Source organism: Primulina huaijiensis, chromosome 6 (genome assembly GCF_012295235.1).
Source record: "Primulina huaijiensis isolate GDHJ02 chromosome 6, ASM1229523v2, whole genome shotgun sequence".
NCBI classification, from domain to species: Eukaryota; Viridiplantae; Streptophyta; class Magnoliopsida; order Lamiales; family Gesneriaceae; genus Primulina; species Primulina huaijiensis.
The window spans coordinates 6,338,273-6,360,396 of record NC_133311.1 but is presented as its reverse complement, the minus strand read 5'-3'; the positions used below and the strand labels follow the sequence as shown (position 1 = coordinate 6,360,396).

The window sequence follows — 22,124 nt, the reverse complement described above, 5'->3', positions numbered from 1 at the left end:
GTTACCGAGATTGAATATGATTTGTATATGAGTGGCCTTGAGTTGTGTCTTGATAGAATGCATCTATACATTGCCCTTTCAGATTTGTATTGGCCACATTGAACTTGAGACTTCGGCTACGAAAGACTGTTCGACACGAAAGGTATAATTCATGTGAACACGGGAAGACATGACTCGATTCAGACTGGATACGAGTTTCCCAAAATCACATACTAGATTCTTAACTATGTTTGATTATGATTATGTCTTGTTTATAGATTTGTATTCAAGCAATTGAGATTNGCACCCGCGGTGCGACGTGTTGAGTGAAAAATAAAACATGTGTCCTGGCCATGCAATTTAATGTGCTGATTCTTCATTTCAGCTGTTGATCACCGAGAAAAACCTTCAGAAAACGTCCATGGAAGCCTCAAGAATTCTCCTAGCTTAGAATTGAGCTTGTGCAAGAGTTAGTTATCCAAATTTCGATCCGGATATAGATTTATGCTCGTCATGCCATAAGCTTCAAAAGGATGTAAGTATTATTATGTTCTTGTATGAGTTGAGATATAGATGTTGGGGAAAGTGTGAATTTCACTAGACTATGTGTTCTTGTGATATCAGAGAACGTTTATTCGCAACCGAGTCGAAGAAATAATATCGTATGCATTTTATATGAAATTCCAGCATGTCTTGACTTGAGTATATATATATATTTCAGTATAGTAGATGTTGCTATGATGAGAATTATGAGTTGTTGGTTATAGATTATTGATGTTGGATTGATCCGTATCGAAAGATTACGCCGTTATGCCGTCGATTGTTACCGAGATTGAATATGATTTGTATATGAGTGGCCTTGAGTTGTGTCTTGATAGAATGCATCTATACATTGCCCTTTCAGATTTGTATTGGCCACATTGAACTTGAGACTTCGGCTACGAAAGACTGTTCGACACGAAAGGTATAATTCATGTGAACACGGGAAGACATGACTCGATTCAGACTGGATACGAGTTTCCCAAAATCACATACTAGATTCTTAACTATGTTTGATTATGATTATGTCTTGTTTATAGATTTGTATTCAAGCAATTGAGATAGGAGTCATTGACAGATTGTCAAACTAGACGTTCGGTGTATCGACGCATAGGAGCAGATCATCTCCGATTGTAGACATTCGATACAGATATGACCGAAGTCTAGGAATAAGACGTACCGCCACCCCGATTGGGAGAGTAGGTGGGAGACTTGTTACGTCTTATTCACACCGGGATCCCTAGACTTAGATATGAGTCGAGTCAAAGAATAAGAGTCGAAGAGTTTTATCTGTATTCACTAGTGTGTCATAATTACTGATTTATGTGTTATGATTTTGTATTTAATTTCATGACATGCATGTATACATGTTTTATACTGGGATTTGTTCTCACCGGAGTTTCCGGCTGTTGTTGTGTCTGTATGTGTACATAACGACAGGTGGGGCAGGATCAGGGTCGCGAGCAAGATGAGAGATCAAGATATTGTGGTGATTTCGGGCATAGCAGATTACTAGTCGTTTTGTACTTGACGTGTACGGGATTTTCAGAACACTAGTATATGATTGTACTAAAACAGACTTGTATGTACATTATGTTGGTTTAATTGAATAAAAAATCGTTCCAATGTTCATGTATACATTTGATTTAATGTTAAAAGCAAAATTTTGACCCACATTTTCTAGCAAAGACCCAATTAATCCCAAAAGATAATCGAGTCAGAGCCCGGGTCCCCACACCCTTGCTGCTGAATTGGACCATTGCCCTTCGGCGGTCCCTGATAAGGTTTCTTCACTGGTGGTCCTTGGTACGGCCTCTTGTGCTGGGGTCGCTGATGCTGATGCTGCGGCTGTTGGTGCGGTGGTGCCTGGTAGGGCCTCTTGCCCAACCTGTCAGCATCAATATCCCGCTGGTCTTGTTCTGCCGCCAAAGCCCTAGATACGGCGACTGCATAAGAACTGGGGCTAGCTACCCTCACATCACGACGCAATATTGGCCGCAATCCATTAAAGAAATGCCTCAGCTTTGCCTGGACATCATTCGAAATGAGGGGTACGAAGTAACACCCTCTCTCAAACCTCCTAACAAACTTTGCAACACTGCTGTCTCCTTGTCGCAGCGTCATAAATTCCCTAGTCAGTCTGGATCGTACTTCCTTTCTGTCAGGGGACGCTAGGAAGTGTTCTTCGCCAAGTACTTCACTGGTGAAGTACTTGGCGAAGAACACTTCCTTGAATCTAGTCCAAGACAAAGTCTGCAAATTAAATGCCACCGACGCACTCTCCCACCATAGTCTAGCGTCCCCTGACAGAAAGAACGTTGCACACCTGACCCTATCAGCATCGGTCAGTTCCATAAAATCAAAGATTACCTCGATGGAATTAATCCATCCTTCCGCTATCATCGGGTGAGTGGTACCCGAGAACTCCTTTGGACTTATCGTTCTGAACCTCTAGAAGACAGCCTCAGGCCTGGGCCTCTCCCCTGCACCCACTGCTGTAGCCTGGTTCCCCGTAAACTGCGCGAAGAACTGAGTCATACCTGCAAGCATCTGCGCCTGCATATCCGAAGGTGGACGAGGAGGGGTGACCCTCTCCTCATCGCGATGCTCTCTGTTCTCATCTCTAACTTCCCAGTTAATCAGACGTCTGGGAGGCATACTGTTCCAACAATTTACCCAACACGTAAACCCAATATGCATGAATATAATAACAATATCATAAGATGCACGAAATTTAACTTAAAACATGGACATGCTGAAATCATGATTCAATGCTAACTACATACATAATGCAAAATTTTAAAACTCACAGACTTGAGGTGTGACTTCGAGAGCTTCTTGCGACTGGCAGTATGCATAACCCTTTACAAGAACACCGCTCTGATACCAAATGTGGCGTACCGTACATTTACTACCTAATATTTGCGGAAAAATCAAAAATTTTCTTAAATGTAAACATCTATACGGTCGTCAACTCATCGTGCATAAAAAAAATATATCTTTGAAATCATCTGTCACCAATAAAATTTTGCTAAACGAAAAGCTTGCTCAAAACATCTCGCAACAAAACATAAAATCAAAGTATTAATATTTTAATGCTTAAAATCTAAAAATAACATGGGCGTCCTCGGGTCTAGCCTTCCTCTCAGTCCAAGCCTGCTCCTTGGTCCCCACCTCCTGTCTCCTCATGAACATCCTCACCTGCATCGATCAAGTCTAGTGAGTCTAAAGACTCAACACGTATAAACTGGAAGCAGCGAATACTACGTAATAAAACCACACGCAACTTCAGAATAGAACAAACATACTGAAAACTTGAACGTGCTTATTAAAGCTTGAACATACGTACATACATACTTAGATGTGCCATAACTTAAACTTTGCATAAACATGCTGCATACTTGAACATACATAGCTTCATCATTTTGCGTAGAGAATGTTTCAAAGCAAGTGACCCATAACATAATTCGTCTGATCAGACTAAACCACAGTACTGGGCTGACAGGGACGTATCCACTGTCACATACATGAGATCCTCGTTCATAATTTAATGGGCTGGTTGGTCTCCGTTTATAATATAACGCTTTCCAACCTCGATCTAACCTGTTCATAATTTGACGGGCGGATTGGTCCCCGTTCATAATTTAACGCTTTCCAATCCTAAACATAATTTGATCACCAGACATTTAGCATATCTCAAAAACTAAAAATATTATCTTGCACGTCATACATACTTACTTGGCGTTGAGGGATTCATAGGACTTCGATTGGGGCCGTTGCTGCACATACTAACATCAATTCACATACTTAACTTGCATAACTTAGACGTATGTACACATGCTCACCATCAAACTCCATAGATAACTAGGACGTTCTAACACACTCGGGAATTGACCTCATTTAAATCAATGTACTAAACCACGACGTTGAACCCCGAACGATCCCTAAAAGATGTGTGAACATTCTCCAAGAATAAAGACGTACACTTACTATTTAAAACTTGAAAAGAAGCAAGAACAACACATTTGGACAGAAAAGGTGGCGCTCGGGCGCCGAGCCTTCGAAGAATTTTGCCCCGACAGTGAAGGTGGCGCTCGGGCAGTAAATTCTTACCGCTCGGGCGCCGAGTAATCTGCATTCCGCGACTTTGGTGACTTGAACCACCCAAACCGATCGTACGAAGCATGAGCAACACCTCAAGACCCATCCTAAGAAGCTAATGCATTGACTCAGACTTCGTAAAAATGTCCCAAGGGTTCCCAAAGAAACGACGCACTTCGTGCAATGCAACAAACACCATAAACCAAAATTTTAATACCAAATACTTCCTACGATTTCTAATGCAACCAGGGATTATCGACACGAAACGAAGCCCCAAAAATCAACCCGACGTCCTACTCGACATACCTAAACGCAGCAGCGATCACCCGTCGACCCCCAACAACGCCTGCAACAATAAAACTTCAAGAACACGTCAATATCATAATTTTCAGAAAAACACAGTTTGAGCAGTCTCACAAAAAACGCCATAACTCACTCAATAGTTATCCAAATATTTTAAATATTATATCAAATCGAAGCTATCAAAAAGTTTTACGATTTTTGTGTTGAAAGTTTTCTCAAATTCACGACCAAAAAGTCGCAGTATTTAAAAAGACAGTAAAAACAAGTTTTCAGATCTAAAATCTATTTCAAAACTGATCCAAATCATTTTTAGCTCAAACGACGAACGTAACACATATATTTTTACTCATAAAACAACGCAACACATAATATGACATGATCGATGCAGCAAAATAAAGATTATACGTGCTTTTTGATATTTAAAAATACCGATACGACGATACCGAAGCGGAGACGGTGCGAGGCTCGATCCGGGACGATTGTGGCGCTAAAATTTTGCAATAAAACCGACGAGAACTTGCTGGAAAATCGAATGGAAGGGGCGGCTGCTTTTCTTGCCAAGAACCCTAGTTTTCTTTCAAGTAAAATCTGAGGATGAGTTGTGTAGTGTGTGTTGTGTGTGTTTCACGCTTTCTATTGTGTAGAATGTGTGTGTGTGTGCGTGTGTTAGTAATTAATTTAGGAGAAATTATTGCTTAATTCAATAATTAACAAGCTAAATTAAAATGCTAATTCTCCCCTAATTAATAAAATCCCTCAATTTAAAATAACTTGCACAATTGATAATTTCTTAAAAGTTTTAAACTAATAAATTTACTAAATAAATAATTTAGGCTTTCAAAATGCTAAAACTATGTAAAACATTTAACTCTGCCCCAATCCTAACTTAAAAATAAAACACCACATTTTAAATTACCAAAATCGTCACCGGTCTTTTCCTCAATCCCGCTTCGAATGATCGCCTGAAACATGAAACTCGAAAGATATTTTAACGTGCATCACAATAAACATGAAAAATTTAAAATAATGCATTTAAAAAAATCATGCATGGCTAAAACTCATTAAAATAAATGCATTAACAATTTAAACAAGTGCATTAACAATTTAAATAAATGCATGGGTTATACGTGTACAAAATTTGGGCACTACATGGTGGATCGCAACTAAAGAGGCCTTAGAACAGAGTGGTACAATGATTACTTGGAAGATCTTTAAAGTTGAGTTTTATAAAAAGTTGTTCCCAAGTTTGTATCGAGAATATAAGAGGGTAGAGTTTGAAAATTTGAAACAGGGTCAGATGAGTATAGAAGAATATGTGACCAAATTTTCTACCTTGTTACGTTTTGCTCCTCACATGACTGGGAATGATGAAGCTGTGATTGATCAGTTTATTAGAGGATTAAGTCTTGAGATATTGACATTGGTGAACACGGGCCGACCCTATACTTTTGCGGATGCTCTGAGTAGAGCCAAGAGAGCCGAAGCCTGTCTGATGAGACAGAAAAGCGCTTCGTTGGTGCCTCCAACATCGAGACCACAGCAACCACCTCTCAGACTTTGGACTAGTGGTCGCAGCACTGGAAAGAAGGAACAGTTGAAAGCTCAAAAGACATAGTTTAAGAAGTTAGGGAGCGGTTTATCTAGCTCCAGTGGGTCTAGTCAGAGTTATATCGGAATTTACTGCAGAACTTGCGGAGGGAGACACCCCACCGAGCAATGCCAAGGAGTAATTGGTAGTTGCCGCATCTTCAGACAGTCAGGATATTTTGCGAGAGTTTGTCCACAGAGAGGTTTCCGAAGATTCCAGGGAGCAGAATCAGCTGGATCAGCGATGCAGACTGGTAGACCATCATCTGTTGTTCACTTGTCCCAGCGACCACCCTCTACCTATTCACAACCAGGGAGGGCCAGAAAGAAGCCAAAGTGGTTACAGTGACAGAGGAGTAGACCCAGGATGCACTTGATGATATAGTGGCAGGTAATTGATTTTTATGATTATTCTACACATATATATTGAGAAATACTAGTACATCCTGTATATGATTTCCAAATGAATTGCGTTGAGGTATGTTTATTTGTTGACGTCATATCTACTGTAGTAGTTATCTCTTTACCTTTTTGGGAGAGGTTTGATATCAGTGAATTTGGTGAAACATCGGATACTGCAGTAGGAGAAGAATGAGATTGAGTTAGCTTGTATTGTACTGGTGTTGTCTAATTCTGACCGCATTGTTGATTCTGATATGTTTACCAAGTACAGAGCTATCACAGACTATTTCCAGGAAATGGTAAGATTCGGACCTGAAATGGCCGAAGAATGAACATGGTACGGTAAAGATTCTAGATTTAGAATACCTTTGATATATGTGATGTTCATGACTCGATGATTATCGAAAAGAACGGAGTGATTCCTTATATATTCAGTTGATTTACTGAAAACTCGTTTATCTATGATATTCTGATATATTCAAAGCATATGACTGACTGAATCGAATATTCAAAAACTGTATTGAATATTCTGAGAACTGAGATGTTGTATACAGAAATTGTTGAGATGTGCATCTTGATTGAGATAGATTGTATTCAGGATAGTTGATATTCGAAGATAGTATATCGATTGATTTTAGCACAGTTGAGGCCGTGATCAGTTGGCTGAGAACAACATCAGTGTCAGAAATTCGTGGTTGCATGAATTTAGCAGGATATTATATACAATTGTTGTATTGAATCTGCTTGAGGCTTGTTATCTTTTAAATCAGTATTTGATAAAGATTACATATCGTTGGGACTCTATACGGTGTGAGTTAAATCAGAGCGGATTTTGCGAATGAAAGCAGTTCAGAAATTTTATCAGAATGTTCAGAACTTGATTTCGATGATTAGAGCAGAGTATCAATCAGATATCATGTATGTGATACTGTATTGCATAAAATAACCGATTTGTTGTGCCAGATGTTTCGGATTTGAAACGACAGGTATTGTCAGAAGTGCACAATCTTTAATTCAACATTTATTCTGATGATAGAAAAATTTATGATGACTTGAAAAGACAGATTTTAGGGAAACAGATGAGATCAATTGTGGCAGAGTTTGTACTGAGATGTCTAAATTGGCAAGCAATAAAGCAGGACAAATGAAACCAGGAAATTTGTTATATAGCTTATCGATTCCTGAATGGAAATGGATCACATTTCCAGGGAGATCGTGATGAAACTATGGCATTCCTCTCGAAATTGAGCATTTATTTGAGATAAAAATGACAGATGGATCAAGTCTGTGGATTCTAGTGTGTACATGAAGACGTACAAATGTGACTAGATTACTGAGATTTCTGTCAAAAAGGTGGTCAGATTGCACAGAACGCCAAAGTTGATTATATCAGACCTTGATTTTCGGTTGATTTCGTACTGTTGGCAGAGTATACAACAAGCTCTTTCACATATCACTCACAGGCCGATAGATAGTCGGAGCGAACTAACCAAACACAGGAGGATATCCGTGGAGCTGTAGTGCTATTTTTTGGCACTAGTTGGCAAGATTCTTTGCCTCTTTGTGAGTTTTCGTACAACAACAGCTATCAGACGAGTATAGAGATGGCACCGTTTGAAGGGCTGTACGGCAAGCTTTGCAGATCCCCTCTGTATTGGGATGATATCGCTGAGGTACCTTAGATTGGACCTGATATGATCAGAGATATGACTGAAAAAGTGAAGCTGATTCAGAAGAGAATGAAGACAGCTCAAGACAGAAAAGCCAACTCTGCCAATGTTCGACGAAGACCGTTGGTATTTGAGGCTGGAGACCGAGTATTCTTGAAGATTTCACCTTTCAGAGGAGATGTCAGATTTGGCAAGAAAGGAAAGCTGTCTCCACGATATATTGGGCCGTATGAGATTCTCGAGAAGATAGGAGATCGTGCCTATCGACTCGCATACCATCTTCTTTATCTGGAATACATGATGTCTGTCATGTGTCTTTATTGCGGAAATATCTTCCTGATACATCTTATATTCTGCAGCCAGATGAGGCCGAACTTGACGAGACACTGAGTTACTTCGAGAAACCGATTCAGATTCTTGATCGTAAAGAAAAACAGCACAGAACGAAGACTATTCCGCTTGTGAAAGTTCAGTGAAATCGACATGGCACTGAAGAAGCTACCTGGGAGACTGAATCAGACATGAAATAGAAATTTCTAGAGTTATTCCATTGATGTGAGTTTCCTTTTTAGCTTTTGTTATACATTTTCTTCTGATATGATTTGATTGCCTGTGATTTCGGGGACGAAACCGTATCTTAGGGGGGATAAATGTAATGCCCGAGATTTAATTACTGTAATCAGAAGATTAATTAACAGTATTGAGATTGTAGGAGCTCAAGTGGAGAAGCCATGCGTCGGTACATCACAAAACTAATCTTTTGTACAGAACCTGTGGCGCCCGAGCGATAGAAAAGGACCGCCCGAGCGCCAGTGCACCACAAGGTCACGGTTTGGACAGAATGTCTGGCGCCCGAGCGGTAGTAAATGACAGCCCGAGTGCCAGTGTCGAATAAGATGAAACTCGGACAGAACATTCCGCGCCCGAGCGGTAAAGTCTGGCCGCCCAAGCACCGCCTGAGAAACAAGAAGACTAAGACGAGTGTCCTTCTCATGCAAAATATATTATCTAATCTTCATTTCCCTTCAGAATTGGCAAGAAAGAACCGAGAGATCCTCCTAGAAATCCTCCAACTTCTTTGCATCATAGATTTGTGATTTGTGCAAGATCTGGCCATTGGAATTTCCATCCGAGTTCAGTACTGCGTTTCTATCGTCAAAGGCTACACAAGAACGTAAGTTTTATTATGTTCCAACGTGGGTTGAAATTTATGTATTGGAGGAATCATGATTTGTTACATATTTTGTGTTATTGCGAGATTAGACATCGTAGAATCGAAAACAGGGCGAAGAATAAATACCGTATGCAATTGTTATGATTTTTCAGATATTGAATTGAGATTATTCAGATTTCTGAGATTATCGATTGTATTGACCATTGGTTATGAGTTGTTGATTGATATCTCATATTGTCTGAGTTGCTCGGGATATCGATATTGTGCCGTTATACCGTCAAAAGTTGATTTGATTGAGAATTCTTGTGTTGGGTTGTATTATGATATTGTTCTCCTCAATACTGTTATTCCAGAGTTGGGATCGAAGGCTTCGAAGACTGAACAGAGCCAGATTGATCGACGAAAAGAAAGGTATAAATCAATGTTGAACCGGTAGGATATAACTCGAGTTAGATCTGACTTGAGTTCCCCTAAATCACATACTTTACCTTATTGCATTGATATTTGCAATTGAATGAGATTGATATCCTTGATCTGTTGATTTATGTATTGAGTCATAGGCGGATGCGCCTAGTCATTAACGATTGATCTCGTGACAGAGGTGCCAGATAGTGATGGAATCGTCACTGGCCCATTGCACATTGTCACAGATGTTTGGCAGGGCATGCCTAATTATCGTCAGGGTATGCCAGGGCGGATGCGCCTAGTCTGTGGCGGAGTCGCCAAGATGCCAGACGTTTGGTCGTATCGATATGTTGGGGAGAAGAGCAGCTCCTATCGCTGAGATTCGATACAGAAAGGGCCAGAGTCCGTGAATAAGAATGTACCACCACTCCGATTGGAGAGTAGGTGGGTGTATGTTCTTATTCAGATCGGGATCCCTAGATTAGGATGAGTCGAGTCAGAATCCAAGAGTCACGGAGTTTGATTCAGAGTTTGCATTGATTTATGTGTGTAACACCTTTGACCGATTTCTTAAAATAACAGCGGAATTTAAAATTTTCTTAAAGGAAAGAAGGATTTAAATTTTCTTGACATTACACATTTCAAATTATACAACCCAAAAGTATATACATGATCCATAAAGTATGGTACCAAAATACAAAACATAATTTTGATCATGTATATCAAAATATCTTCTTCCTTCCTTCTTCCATCTTCTATGCATATGACCTCGGCTCCAATCAACGTCCTGGTCCGTCACTCTTATCTGCATCACATGAAATAACTGGAATGAGTTATAAAACTCAGCAAGTGGAACTCTTACATAGCAATAAATACATATACCATACTCTGTAAAACGTGGCTTTGAAAATATTAAATACCATCAACTCGGAAACATGAATATCATAGAATGAATAACAATAACGATGGTATTTCTCTTTTCTCTATTGGATTAATATCTATATAGTATCTCTGTCTCTGTGCCTCTATCCCATCGATATGAATCGATAACTCTAAGGGATATAAGCCTATGGTCGTTGATCAACTTATTGCATGCAATCTCTGACTATGTATCTATCAATCCAATAAAACATTTGAATTCTCTCTTTGGCATTAAAACAAACACTTTGAAGACTCTATTTTCTTTTGTATTCCCTTTAACATAATTGAGACATAAGAATGTCTCTAATATACAACAATGTGTATTAATACATAGCATGAATCAAATGGAAGGGAATAACACTTTAAAACCATTGAAACACAATACATATATTATCATGTGAGCACAAAGAAATGAATTCCACTTACTACACTTGCAACACTTGGTTCTAAACTCTTGGTACAAAACCTACAACAATAAACCATGAATAGAATTATCAACAACTCAATAATCCAACAACCATACCATAGAATCCATAAAACCAACACAATCACAATCTCCATAATTTCCCCCAACATCAAAATCCAACAATAACTAAACCATAAGCTTACCTTAGCTCCTTGAATACAAAATGAACTTGATCTAACTTCAAAATTCCAACAAGAAGCTTGAATCAAAGGAACAATTGAAGGAAATAAGAACCCTAGCTCTTCCTTGGAGTGAAGAATCGAGAAGTGAGGAGAGAAATGAGAGAAAAGTGAACCAACTCTTCTATTATATCACTTAAATCTCGAAAACACGTTTTTACTGTTCATAGACCGCGGGTGCGCTAGCCCTTGCACCGCGGGTGCGCTATGCCTTCGGCACCTCTTCAAAAAATTCCAAAACAGTGGACCGCGGGTGCACTAACTTTTGGAGTGCGGGTGCACTCTGGTCACCGCTGGTGCACTAACTTTTGGAGTGCGGGTGCACTCTCCTCTGAACCAACAATACTCTTCGCAACTAAACCGAATCGCAACGTCGCTTCTCCTCATATTTTGGCAACTCTCACAACATGAAAGTTACACTTCTATGTCTTATCTAACCACTCCAATTGGCCTCATATCAATTGGCTCAACATACAATTTATCGTGAATTAAATCGCAACGATGCTACAATAACGCCACACATCAACTATAAACAACAATACTATAAACCATAAATCACAATCCTTAACATCAAAACTATGCTTAAACATAACCAAATAGTCCATAAACATATGAAATCTTAAACCGTACCGATCACTAGGCTTGGATATTACAATGTGAGTCTAAGAGTCACTGAGTGTGATTCAGAGTCTGTGTTGATTCATGTGTCTGAGTTGATACATTTTATGATTATCTGTTCATGCTTTTATACTTGTTTATATGAAATGCATGTACACATGATATATACTGGGAATGTAATTCTTACCGGAGTTATCTGGCTGTTGTCTTGTTTGTATGTGTGCATGACAACAGGTGGGGGACATGATCAGGATCAGAAAGAGGATGAGAGATGATAGTTAGTGTGGAGATCCGAGCCCAGAAGCAGAATAGGATTCAGCACTTGATGTATAACTGTTGAACCTAGCTGAGATAGATGTTAGAGTAGGTGCACGTCGAGCCAAGTGTTGGCCGAGTGTTCACAATGAAACTCTATGTATGAACGATATTTATTTTAATAATATTTGAATTTATTGTTTTGGCACTTCTTTATCTGTATACCCATGCTAGTTGCATAGATAAAGCCCTTGAATATACAAATAGTAGAAAGAATATGAGATGCTCATATGATGAGTATCATGAAACTCATATTTGTAATACTGTATATTCTAAACAGTTCCTAGTCGATTCAGCCGCCACGAAGAAGGATATAGGCCGCTCGAGTTCGAGACTAGTATCTGCGATGTGAGTACCATGTTTCATTGGTAGGGGACATTGTGATGTCCGAGCATGCAGATAGGTGCTCCTTGTAGAGTGCACTGAACAACCCTCTATAAAGGACTTTCCAAGTGGTTCTCACTTATCGAGTGGAAACGTCCTAGTTTATGGTTGTACACCATTAGTCCTTATGACCCGGGACAACATTGAGACTCTATGTGCTAGCATTTCACTTTGACTTGTTTACCGACTCTTAAGGGGTCATCAGGTGGCAAGGTTGGGTGTTATGGCGAAACATATAGGAGTCGATGCATTGTAGTCGGGGATTCACCGCTTACCTACGGGTATGGATATCCTATGTGTTTTCATGTGCGTGTAGTTTGAAATCTCTGATCAGAGTATGGTGGTAATTATGAAAGGGGTTTCATAGATTACACCATCGATGCAACTACGACATGACACATAGTATCGATTCATTGACAACTCTCGATAAACCAATGGTTGTCGAATCGGTCGGGATATATGAGTTGAAGGGACCGTACTGTACGCTAACCATAATTGAATGGTTCTTGCAGGCACTATCATTTGATACCTAGGGAATCATGTAAGCGATGCTGCTAGGCGTTTAACATGATTGGTTGGGTACTATCAGACTTGAGTTCTGACGTTCTTATTATCAAGGAGTTGATAAGTAAGAATGGAGCAATTGGGGTATGCTCATATAAGGACATGTTTAGTCCGAATCACATGGAGATGTGAACCCACGGCTAGTTGTATCAATGAACCATTGAGGGCCACACAAGTACTAGCTTTCTAGATCCCGTTGAGAAGTAAAATAGTTCAATGTGTTGAACGGCTTATAAAGGAGTTTATAAGCGTAAGGAAAATTAGAAGTATGACTTCTATAAAGGAGAAAATAGTTCAATGTGTTGAACGGCTTATAAATGAGTTTATAGGCGTAAGGAAAAATAGAAGTATGACTTCTATGAGAGAAATGTAAATTTTAATTTATGGAAGTGTTCCTAAATTAAAATTTGGCCAAGTGAATAATGTATTTGAAAATTGTGATTTTCATAAACATTATTATGGACTAAATTAAATTAATTCAAGTGTTGAATTAATTAAACACTAGTGGACCTAGTAGAGTCCAAATAATTAAATTAATTCAAGTGTTGGATTAATTAAATCATATTGAGTCTTGTAGAGCTCAATTAAAATAATTATTTAACTAGTGGGACTTGGGTAAATTCAAGTAATGTTTAATTAGTCTCAAATATGTTTGAGATAATTAAATTTAGTCCATGGTTTTTAATTTGATTAAAAACCATATAATATACATGCATGGGAGGTGAAAGGTTGGGAGACTACTTTTTGTGTTTTCAAGGCATGGCATGCAACTTTTGCTTTCAACTTTTTGCATGTCCAAGACAAGTCTCCCTTCCCCCCATTAGACACACCTTGGCCGAAAATTACACACATTTCTCTCCAAGTTTTTCTCTCATTTTTCTTCTTCAAGTGTTGAGGAAGAAATATTCTTCTCATTGAAAAATCTTCTTGTTTTTCTAGTGCAAAACAAGAAGGGATTTACCTAGCAAGTGGTGGGCCTAATTTTTGAAGGAGGAGGAAGCTTGTAGATCTTCATCCACTCAAGAGCCAAGTTGTTTACAACTTGGTTGGTGCCATTCATCAACCTCAAGAGGTTGATAGGTATAATCTCTCAAATACCCTATGTATGTCTTGTATGGTGTTTAAATGTATTTGTTGCACAAGGAACTTGGTGGCCGAAAATTTTAGCATGTAAAATAAAATTTTTGACTTCCGTTGCGCTTCCGGTCACCGTAACCGATCCCCTTTCAATAGAGACATGTAGTACATGATTTGTACTTTTATATTGACATGTATATGAGATAGAATACATTACGCTTCCACATTTATAATTTAAAAAGAAAAAAAATTTAGTCCCACTAGTCTTAATTGTTATATTTGACTTTAATAATGATTAAGACATGAATGCGTCCGGGTCCCCACAATTGATTTCCCGGGAAGTTGGGATTCTAAATTGCCTTTGGTGGAATTTACGTATAATAACAGCTGGCGTCTTCAATCGGCATGGCACCCAATGAGGCTTTATATGGAAGAAAGTGCCGATCTCCCTTATATTGGGAAGAAATAGGCAAATGGAAGATGTTGGGCCCAGAATTAGTCTAACAGACAGCAGATGTTGTGGCAGTAATCGAAGAACGAATGAAGACCGCTCAGTCTCGACGAAAGAGTTATGCCGATGTTCGTCGACGGCCTTTGACATTCGAGGTAGGCGATCATGTTTTTATCAAGATAGCTCCTCTCAAGGGAGCAATACGTTTTGGCAAGAAAGGTAAGCTTAGTCCTCGATACATTGGGCGGTTTAAGATTCTTGATTAGATTGGAGATCGAGCCTATCGTCTTGCATTGCCACAGAACTTGGATCGAGTTCACAACGTATTTCATGTTTCAATGTTACGTAAGTACCTTTCTAATCCCGCTCATGTTCTTCGGTACGACTCATTGGATCTGTTGTCAAATTTAAGCTATGAGGAAATGCCGGTTCAAATTCTTGATCGCAAAGTTAAAGTGTTGAGAAACAAAGAGATTGGTATTGACAAACTTCTTTGGAGGAATCAAGTGATTGAAGAGGCCACGTGGGAATCGGAAGAGGAGATGAAACATCGTTATCCGAGTTTATTTGACGGTAAGAAAATTTCGGGGACGAAATTTTTATTACGAGGGGAGATTGAAATATCCCAATCTTTTAGCATTTTATTTTTTGTTGGGTGTTTAGGAAATATGTTTATTGGAATGGTTAATATATGGTCATTGTTTATGGTTATTGTTTTGGTATTATGTTCACAGTTAATGGTGATTATGAAAGTGAATGGGTCGAATAGAAAGTTGATTTTGAGCCAAATAGGAAATGGAAGTGTAGAAACGGTATGAAAAATGTGGCAGTAGTTGTGATTTTTAGCATAATGTTTTTATATTGATCCAATTGATGTGAGGCCACTTTCATTAGAAAGATAAGATATAAGGCTGTAACTTTCATGTTTTGAGTTTTGTTCAAATCAGTAGGGAAGACGAGCCAAAAGTGGTCCGAAGTGTGTCGTGTGTATCATTCAATTGTTCCTGCACTGACACATGTTGAGAGAATGAGCATAACGTTTTACTCCATGTCTTGCCAAGCAAAATGTGTGATTCCCAGTGTGTACACGGACCCATACACGGAGGGGGGCACGGGGTCCGTGTCTATGGCATAAAAAACACGTTTTTGGAGGTATTGGAGGCTTATAAACATGGTTCTAGATTATTCTACTAATTTCTACTTTTCTCCTTTCTCCTCCATCGTTTCTTATCCCTTTTCCTTCTAGTTTTCTCTCCTTCAATTTCCTACTTCAAGTGCCAAGCTCATAGTTCATTTCTTAGCTTCTTCCACTAAGATTTCAAGCTACAAGGTAAGATTTCTATTATTGTAATTGGAAGGATTTGAGATATTGAGGTTTATATTGAAGGGTTAAGTTGAATTGATTGATTCCTTGAATTATTGGTAATGAGTTATGGTTATTATTGTTATTATTGTTGTAGGAATCATTCAAGATCATCATAGCAACCATTGTGCTTGTCGGTTGTAAGTAGAAGCTTTTCCTTCTAATGCTCACATGATATATATGTATATAAGCCATGTTTATTGATGTCTAGCTCCTTCCATTGTTAGATTATTGATGTATGTATTGTTATTTGTTCATTGAGCCAAGAATATCATTGAATTCATTAATAAGGAGCTAGTACTCTATTGTTGCTTACCAAGTGTTTGTTAAAATGTCCCAATGAAGTTTCTTATGATTAAATCCAAGGAATTATAGTAATTCATGCATGTCATTGGCCAATCTCATGATTATGAGTATCTCTCAAAGTTTTGATATATTTATATATCAAAGAGATACTATCCACACGTCACAGGTCACAGAACTATCATTTCATTTCCTTTAATTCATGCCATGATATACCATATATATTGCCTTGATTATGTATTGTTCATTGAAGATAGTATTGTTCGATTTTCATTGCCATTGCCATGGCCATGTTTCAAGCCAAACCATGTATATGTATTTGTTATGTACAGCTTTCTGCTTACTGAGTTTTATCTTATTCCAGTTAATGTCATGTGATGCAAGTGATAAAAAGGATTGAAATGGATTGTCCGAGGAAGGAGAAGTCATATAGCAAGTTGAAGGGGAAGACTTTTGAACTTTTGTTATGTAACCATTATTTTGGCAAACATTGAAAGTTTAAAATATCATGTATTTTGTAACTTGAATCATGTGAGAAAATGTGGGGTGATTTTTGAAAATATGTTGATGATGGTTTTGTAAATTCTTATGGTCAAAAGTTTGAAATGTTTATAGTGCAAATAGTATTCTTTCCTTTAAATTTTAATGCTTCCGCGTATGTTATTTATTTAAATTAAATGTGATGCGAACACGGATGTGCACGTCCCAAGGAAAGCATGGGATCCCTTAGAGTTACCAGCGGGACCAATCACGAGAGGACGACTGAATAAGTTTAAAGAGGCGTTACATGGGCTTATGAGCAAGGAAGAAGGACTTACAAGCAAGGTGCAAAGTGCTGAAGGGTTCATGATGCATGGGAATAAGTTTTGGAGCCAAAGGAACATTATTCAAGTGATAAATGAAGAGGAGGTCAGCAGCTTCGGCGCCCGAGAGGCAAGACATTACCGCCCGAGCGCCACACTCACTGTCCAGAACGTGAACTTCAGAAGCATCGGCGCCCGAGCGGTAACATTTTACCGCCCAAGCGCGACCTGTCCAGAAGAGCCTGCGCTCGAGCGGTAGAAACCTGCGCCCGAGCGCCGCCCTATCGCGAGAAAATCTTTATTTCCTATTTTAGAGTCCTAATTGTTTAGGTAATTAGATTTTCATATCTCTTTGGTTTGTTGTCAATATATGGACGAATTTTGGGATTGTAAAACATTAATTCAGATTATTATTGAGTTTATAAAACTTTTCTTTGAGAATTCTCTCAAAACAAGCTTAAGTTTCGTTATAACTTTTGCGTCGTATCAAATCAAACTTATCAAAAGATTTATCTTTTGTGGCGTTTGTCAATCGAATATCACGAGGGTTGCCAAGGACGGGTTCTTCGGAGGTTCTCTTGAACGCAATTGTTTCTTTCGTTGATTAGTTGTTGCTAGACCGCGTGATCTAGAGGCGATTATCACACCTATCAATTACTTGTTTCAAAGATCGGGACAAAATCAAAGATCTCGTGGGCGGGATCGCATCATTTGGTATCAGAGCTTTTGGTTTTTGATTCAAGTAAGCGTATCCGTTCAATTCCTCGTAGAATTTTCAATACCGATTTTCGTGTAGTGATTTCTACGTATTTGTTGAATTTTTAGACTATGCTCTCATTTGGTGGGATCAATTAGTGACCACTAGGAGGAGGTACAATGAGAGGCCCATAGAAACTTGGGATGAGATGAAGAGAGTGATGAGAAAAAGGTTTGTGCCCAACCACTACTATAGGGAGATGTTTAAGAGGCTACAAACTTTGAGGCAAGGGGTGAAGAGTGTAGAGGACTACTTTAAAGAGTTGGAAGTAGTCATGATTAGAGCAAACATTGAGGAGGATTGTGAGGCTACTATGGCTCGATTTTTGTGTGGTTTGAACAGGGAAATTCAAGACCAAGTAGAGCTCAGACACTACTTGGATCTAGACGAAATGGTGCAAATGGCCATAAAAGTTGAGCAACAACTCAAAAGGCGTGGAGTTGGCCGCACCAATCAAACCGGAGGTTCATCATCTTCATGGCGATCAAATGTGGTGAAGCGTGAGGAGAATAAGGTGGTGAGCAAGCCCAAATTTGAGACCAAACAGGAAGCACCTAAGCAAGGAGTGCAAGGTAAATCTGAAGCTCCTTCTAATCGATCTAGAGATACTAAATGTTTTAGGTGTCAAGGGTTGGGTCATATTTCTAGTGAATGTCCTAATAAGAGGGTGATGATCTTGAATGACTATGGTGAGTATGAATCTCATAGTGAGGGTGATGATGATGATGAGATGCCTGCATTAGAGGATCCTGACGAGGGTTATGAGGCGGTTGTTGGAGAAGCACTAGTGACTAGGCGTATCATGAGTGCCCAAGTCAAGGAGGAGGAGACTAACCAAAGGGAAAACTTATTCCATACTAGATGTTTTGTAAATCAAAAGGTTTGCAATTTAATCATAGATGGGGGGAGTTGTACTAATGTGGCTAGTTGTGAGATGGTAGAGAAATTGGGTTTGCCTACACTAAAGCAACCTCAACCATATAGGCTTCAATGGTTGAATGATTGTGCGGAAGTGAAAGTTAACAAGCAAGTGCTAGTGCCTTTTTCTATTGGGAAGTATGTGGATGAGGTCTTGTGTGATGTGGTTCCTATGCATGCTTGCCATATCTTGTTGGGTAGACCTTGGCAATATGATAGGCGAGTGACACATGATGGGTTCAAGAACAAGTACTCATTTGTGTTGAAAAAGGAGTCCATTGTTCTACTTCCTTTGTCCCCAAACCAAGTGTTGGAGGACCAATTGAAAAAAAAAAGAGAGGAGAGATGAGGCCGAAAAAAAGAGTGAAATAAAAAGTGAGATAGCCATACAAAAGAAAAAGAAGAGGAAAGAAAATGAGGGAAAAGAAGATGAGAGGAAAGAGGCCAAAAAGAAGACATACATGGCCCAAAAGAGTGAGTTGAAGCAATTGATGCACACACATGAACCACTTGTGTTGATTCTTTATAAAGAGATCCTCTTTAACACAAGTGATATAGCCGGGTCCCTTCCGAGCATTGTTGTTTCACTTTTGCAGGAATTTGATGATATATTTCCGGAGGAGCTACCTCAAGGGCTACCACCATTGAGGGGGATTGAGCACCAAATTGATTAGGTGCCCGGGAGTGCATTACCAAATCGTCCGGCTTATAGGAGCAATCCGGAGGAGGCTAAGGAGCTTCAACGACAGGTAAGTGAGTTGTTAGATATGGGTTTTGTGCGTGAGTCCATGTCCCCTTGTGCTGTGCCTGTTTTGTTAGTTCCTAAGAAATATGGTTCATGGCGTATGTGTGTGGATTGTAGGGCAATCAATAACATCACCATTAAGGATAGGCATCCCATACCTATACTAGGTGATATGTTAGATTAATTTAATGGTGCTTGTATCTTTAGCAAAATTGATTTGAAAAGTGGTTATCACCAAATTATGATGAGAGAAGGTGATGAGTGGAAAACTGCTTTTAAAACCAAGTACGGGTTGTATGAGTGGATGGTGATGCCATTTGGCTTAACTAACGCTCCTAGCACCTTTATGAGGTTAATGAACCATGTCTTGCGTGCATACATAGGGAAATTTGTTGTTGTTTACTTTGATGATATCCTAGTATATAGCAAAGACTTGGATGAGCATGTTGATCACTTGAAACTTGTGCTAATCACACTAAGGGCTGAAAATCTATATGCTAACCTAAAGAAATGTGATTTTTGTACAAGCAAACTTGTCTTCCTTGGTTTTGTGGTAAGCTCACAGGGAATACAAGCGGATGAGGACAAGGTAAGTGCTATCCGAGATTGGCTACGCCTACTACTGTTGGTCAAGTCCGAAGTTTTCATGGACTTGCAAGCTTCTATAGGAGGTTTGTAAAGGATTTTAGCACATTGGCAGCACCCATGACAGCGGTGATCAAGAAGAACGTTCCATTCCATTGGGGCGAGGAGCAAGAGAAGTCTTTTAATACTATTAAGAAAAAATTAATTAATGCTCCTTTACTTGTTTTGCCTGACTTTGCTAATACGTTTGAAATTGAATGTGATGCTTCAGGCGTAGGTATCGGCGGAGTTTTGATGCAAGGGGGACGGCCCGTGGCGTACTTTAGCGAGAAACTCAATGGAGCCGCCCTGAACTATCCCACGTATGATAAGGAGCTCTACGCACTTGTGAGGACTCTAGAGACGTGGCAGCACTACTTGAGGCCTGAGAAGTTTGTGATTCATACGGATCATGAGTCTCTAAAGCACCTTAAGGGGCAACAAAAGTTGAACAAGCGGCATGCCAAGTGGGTGGCATTCATAGAGGCATTCCCCTACATAATAAAGTACAAACAAGGTAAGGAAAATATAGTGGCCGACGCACTATCACGAAGTACTTTCTTTTCTCTACCTTGGAGTCTAAAATATTGGGGTTTGAGCATGTCAAGGAGTTGTATGTGCTAGATGACGATTTTAAGAACGAGTTTGAAACTTGTATGCATGGTCCACATGATAAATTCTATTTGCATAATGATTTCTTGTTTAGAGAAGATAGGTTGTGCATCCCTAGATCATCCGTTCGTGAATTACTTGTTAGGGAGGCACATGGGGGTGGTTTGATGGGACACTTTGGTGTGGCAAAAACTTTAAGTGCATTGCATGAACATTTCTATTGGCCACACATGAAGCGTGATGTTGAGCGTGTTTGCGATAAGTGCATAAATTGTAGACAAGCTAAGTCTAGGACACAACCACATGGATTGTATACACCACTTCCTGTTCCTAGTGAGCCTTGGGTTGACATTTCTATGGACTTTGTTTTGGGGTTGCCTAGGACAAAGAAGGGGAGGGATTCAATATTTGTTGTTGTTGATAGAATCTCTAAGATGGCACATTTCATTGCTTGTCACAAAACTGATGATGCGTCTCACATTGCGGATTTGTTCTTTAGAGAAGTCGTTAGGTTGCATGGCATGCCTAGGACTATTGTTTCTGACCGTGATGTTAAATTCTTGAGTTACTTTTGGAAGACTCTATGGGCTAAACTTGGCACAAAATTGTTGTTTTCTACTACTTGTCATCCTCAAACGGATGGGCAAACTGAAGTTGTCAATAGGACATTAGGAACACTTTTGCGTGCTATTCTTAAAAAGAACTTGAAGAATTGGGAAAATTGTTTGCCATTTGTTGAGTTTGCTTATAATCGTTGCGTGCATTCTACTACGAACTATTCGCCATTTGAAATTGTTTATGGTTTTAACCCTTTGACTCCGTTAGATTTGATGTCTTTACCTGTGAGTGAAAGGTTAAACATGGATGGGAAAAAGAAGGCGGAATTCGTTAGGAGTTTGCATGAGAAGGTCAAAGCTAATATTGAGAAGAAGAATGATCGATACACAAAGCGAGCCAACAAGGGAAAGAAGAAGGTGATATTTGAGAAAGGTGATTGGGTATGGCTACACTTGAGGAAGGAAAGGTTCCCTGAGAAGAGGCGTTCTAAACTATTACCTAGGGGTAATGGACCATTCCAAGTACTTGAAAGGATCAATGACAATACCTACAAACTCGATCTACCAGGTGAGTATCACGTGAGTTCTACTTTCAATGTTAGTGACTTGTCGTTGTTTGATGTAGGTGACGAGCTGGATTTGAGGACAAATCCTTTTCAAGCAGGGGAGGATGATGCGAACACGGATGTGCACGTCCCAAGCAAAGCATGGGATCCCTTAGAGTTACCAGCGGGATCAAGCACGAGGGGACGACTGAAGAAGTTTAAAGAAGCGTGACATGGGCTTATGAGCAAGGAAGAAGGACTT

General features: G+C 39.4%; 1 pseudogene; it reads left to right on the top strand.

The window, feature by feature from the left end:
• The window catches only part of LOC140979046 (uncharacterized), a 40,221-nt pseudogene extending 34,184 nt beyond the window's left edge, over positions 1-6,037 (top strand).
• Positions 6,038-22,124: the final 16,087 nt, after the last annotated feature.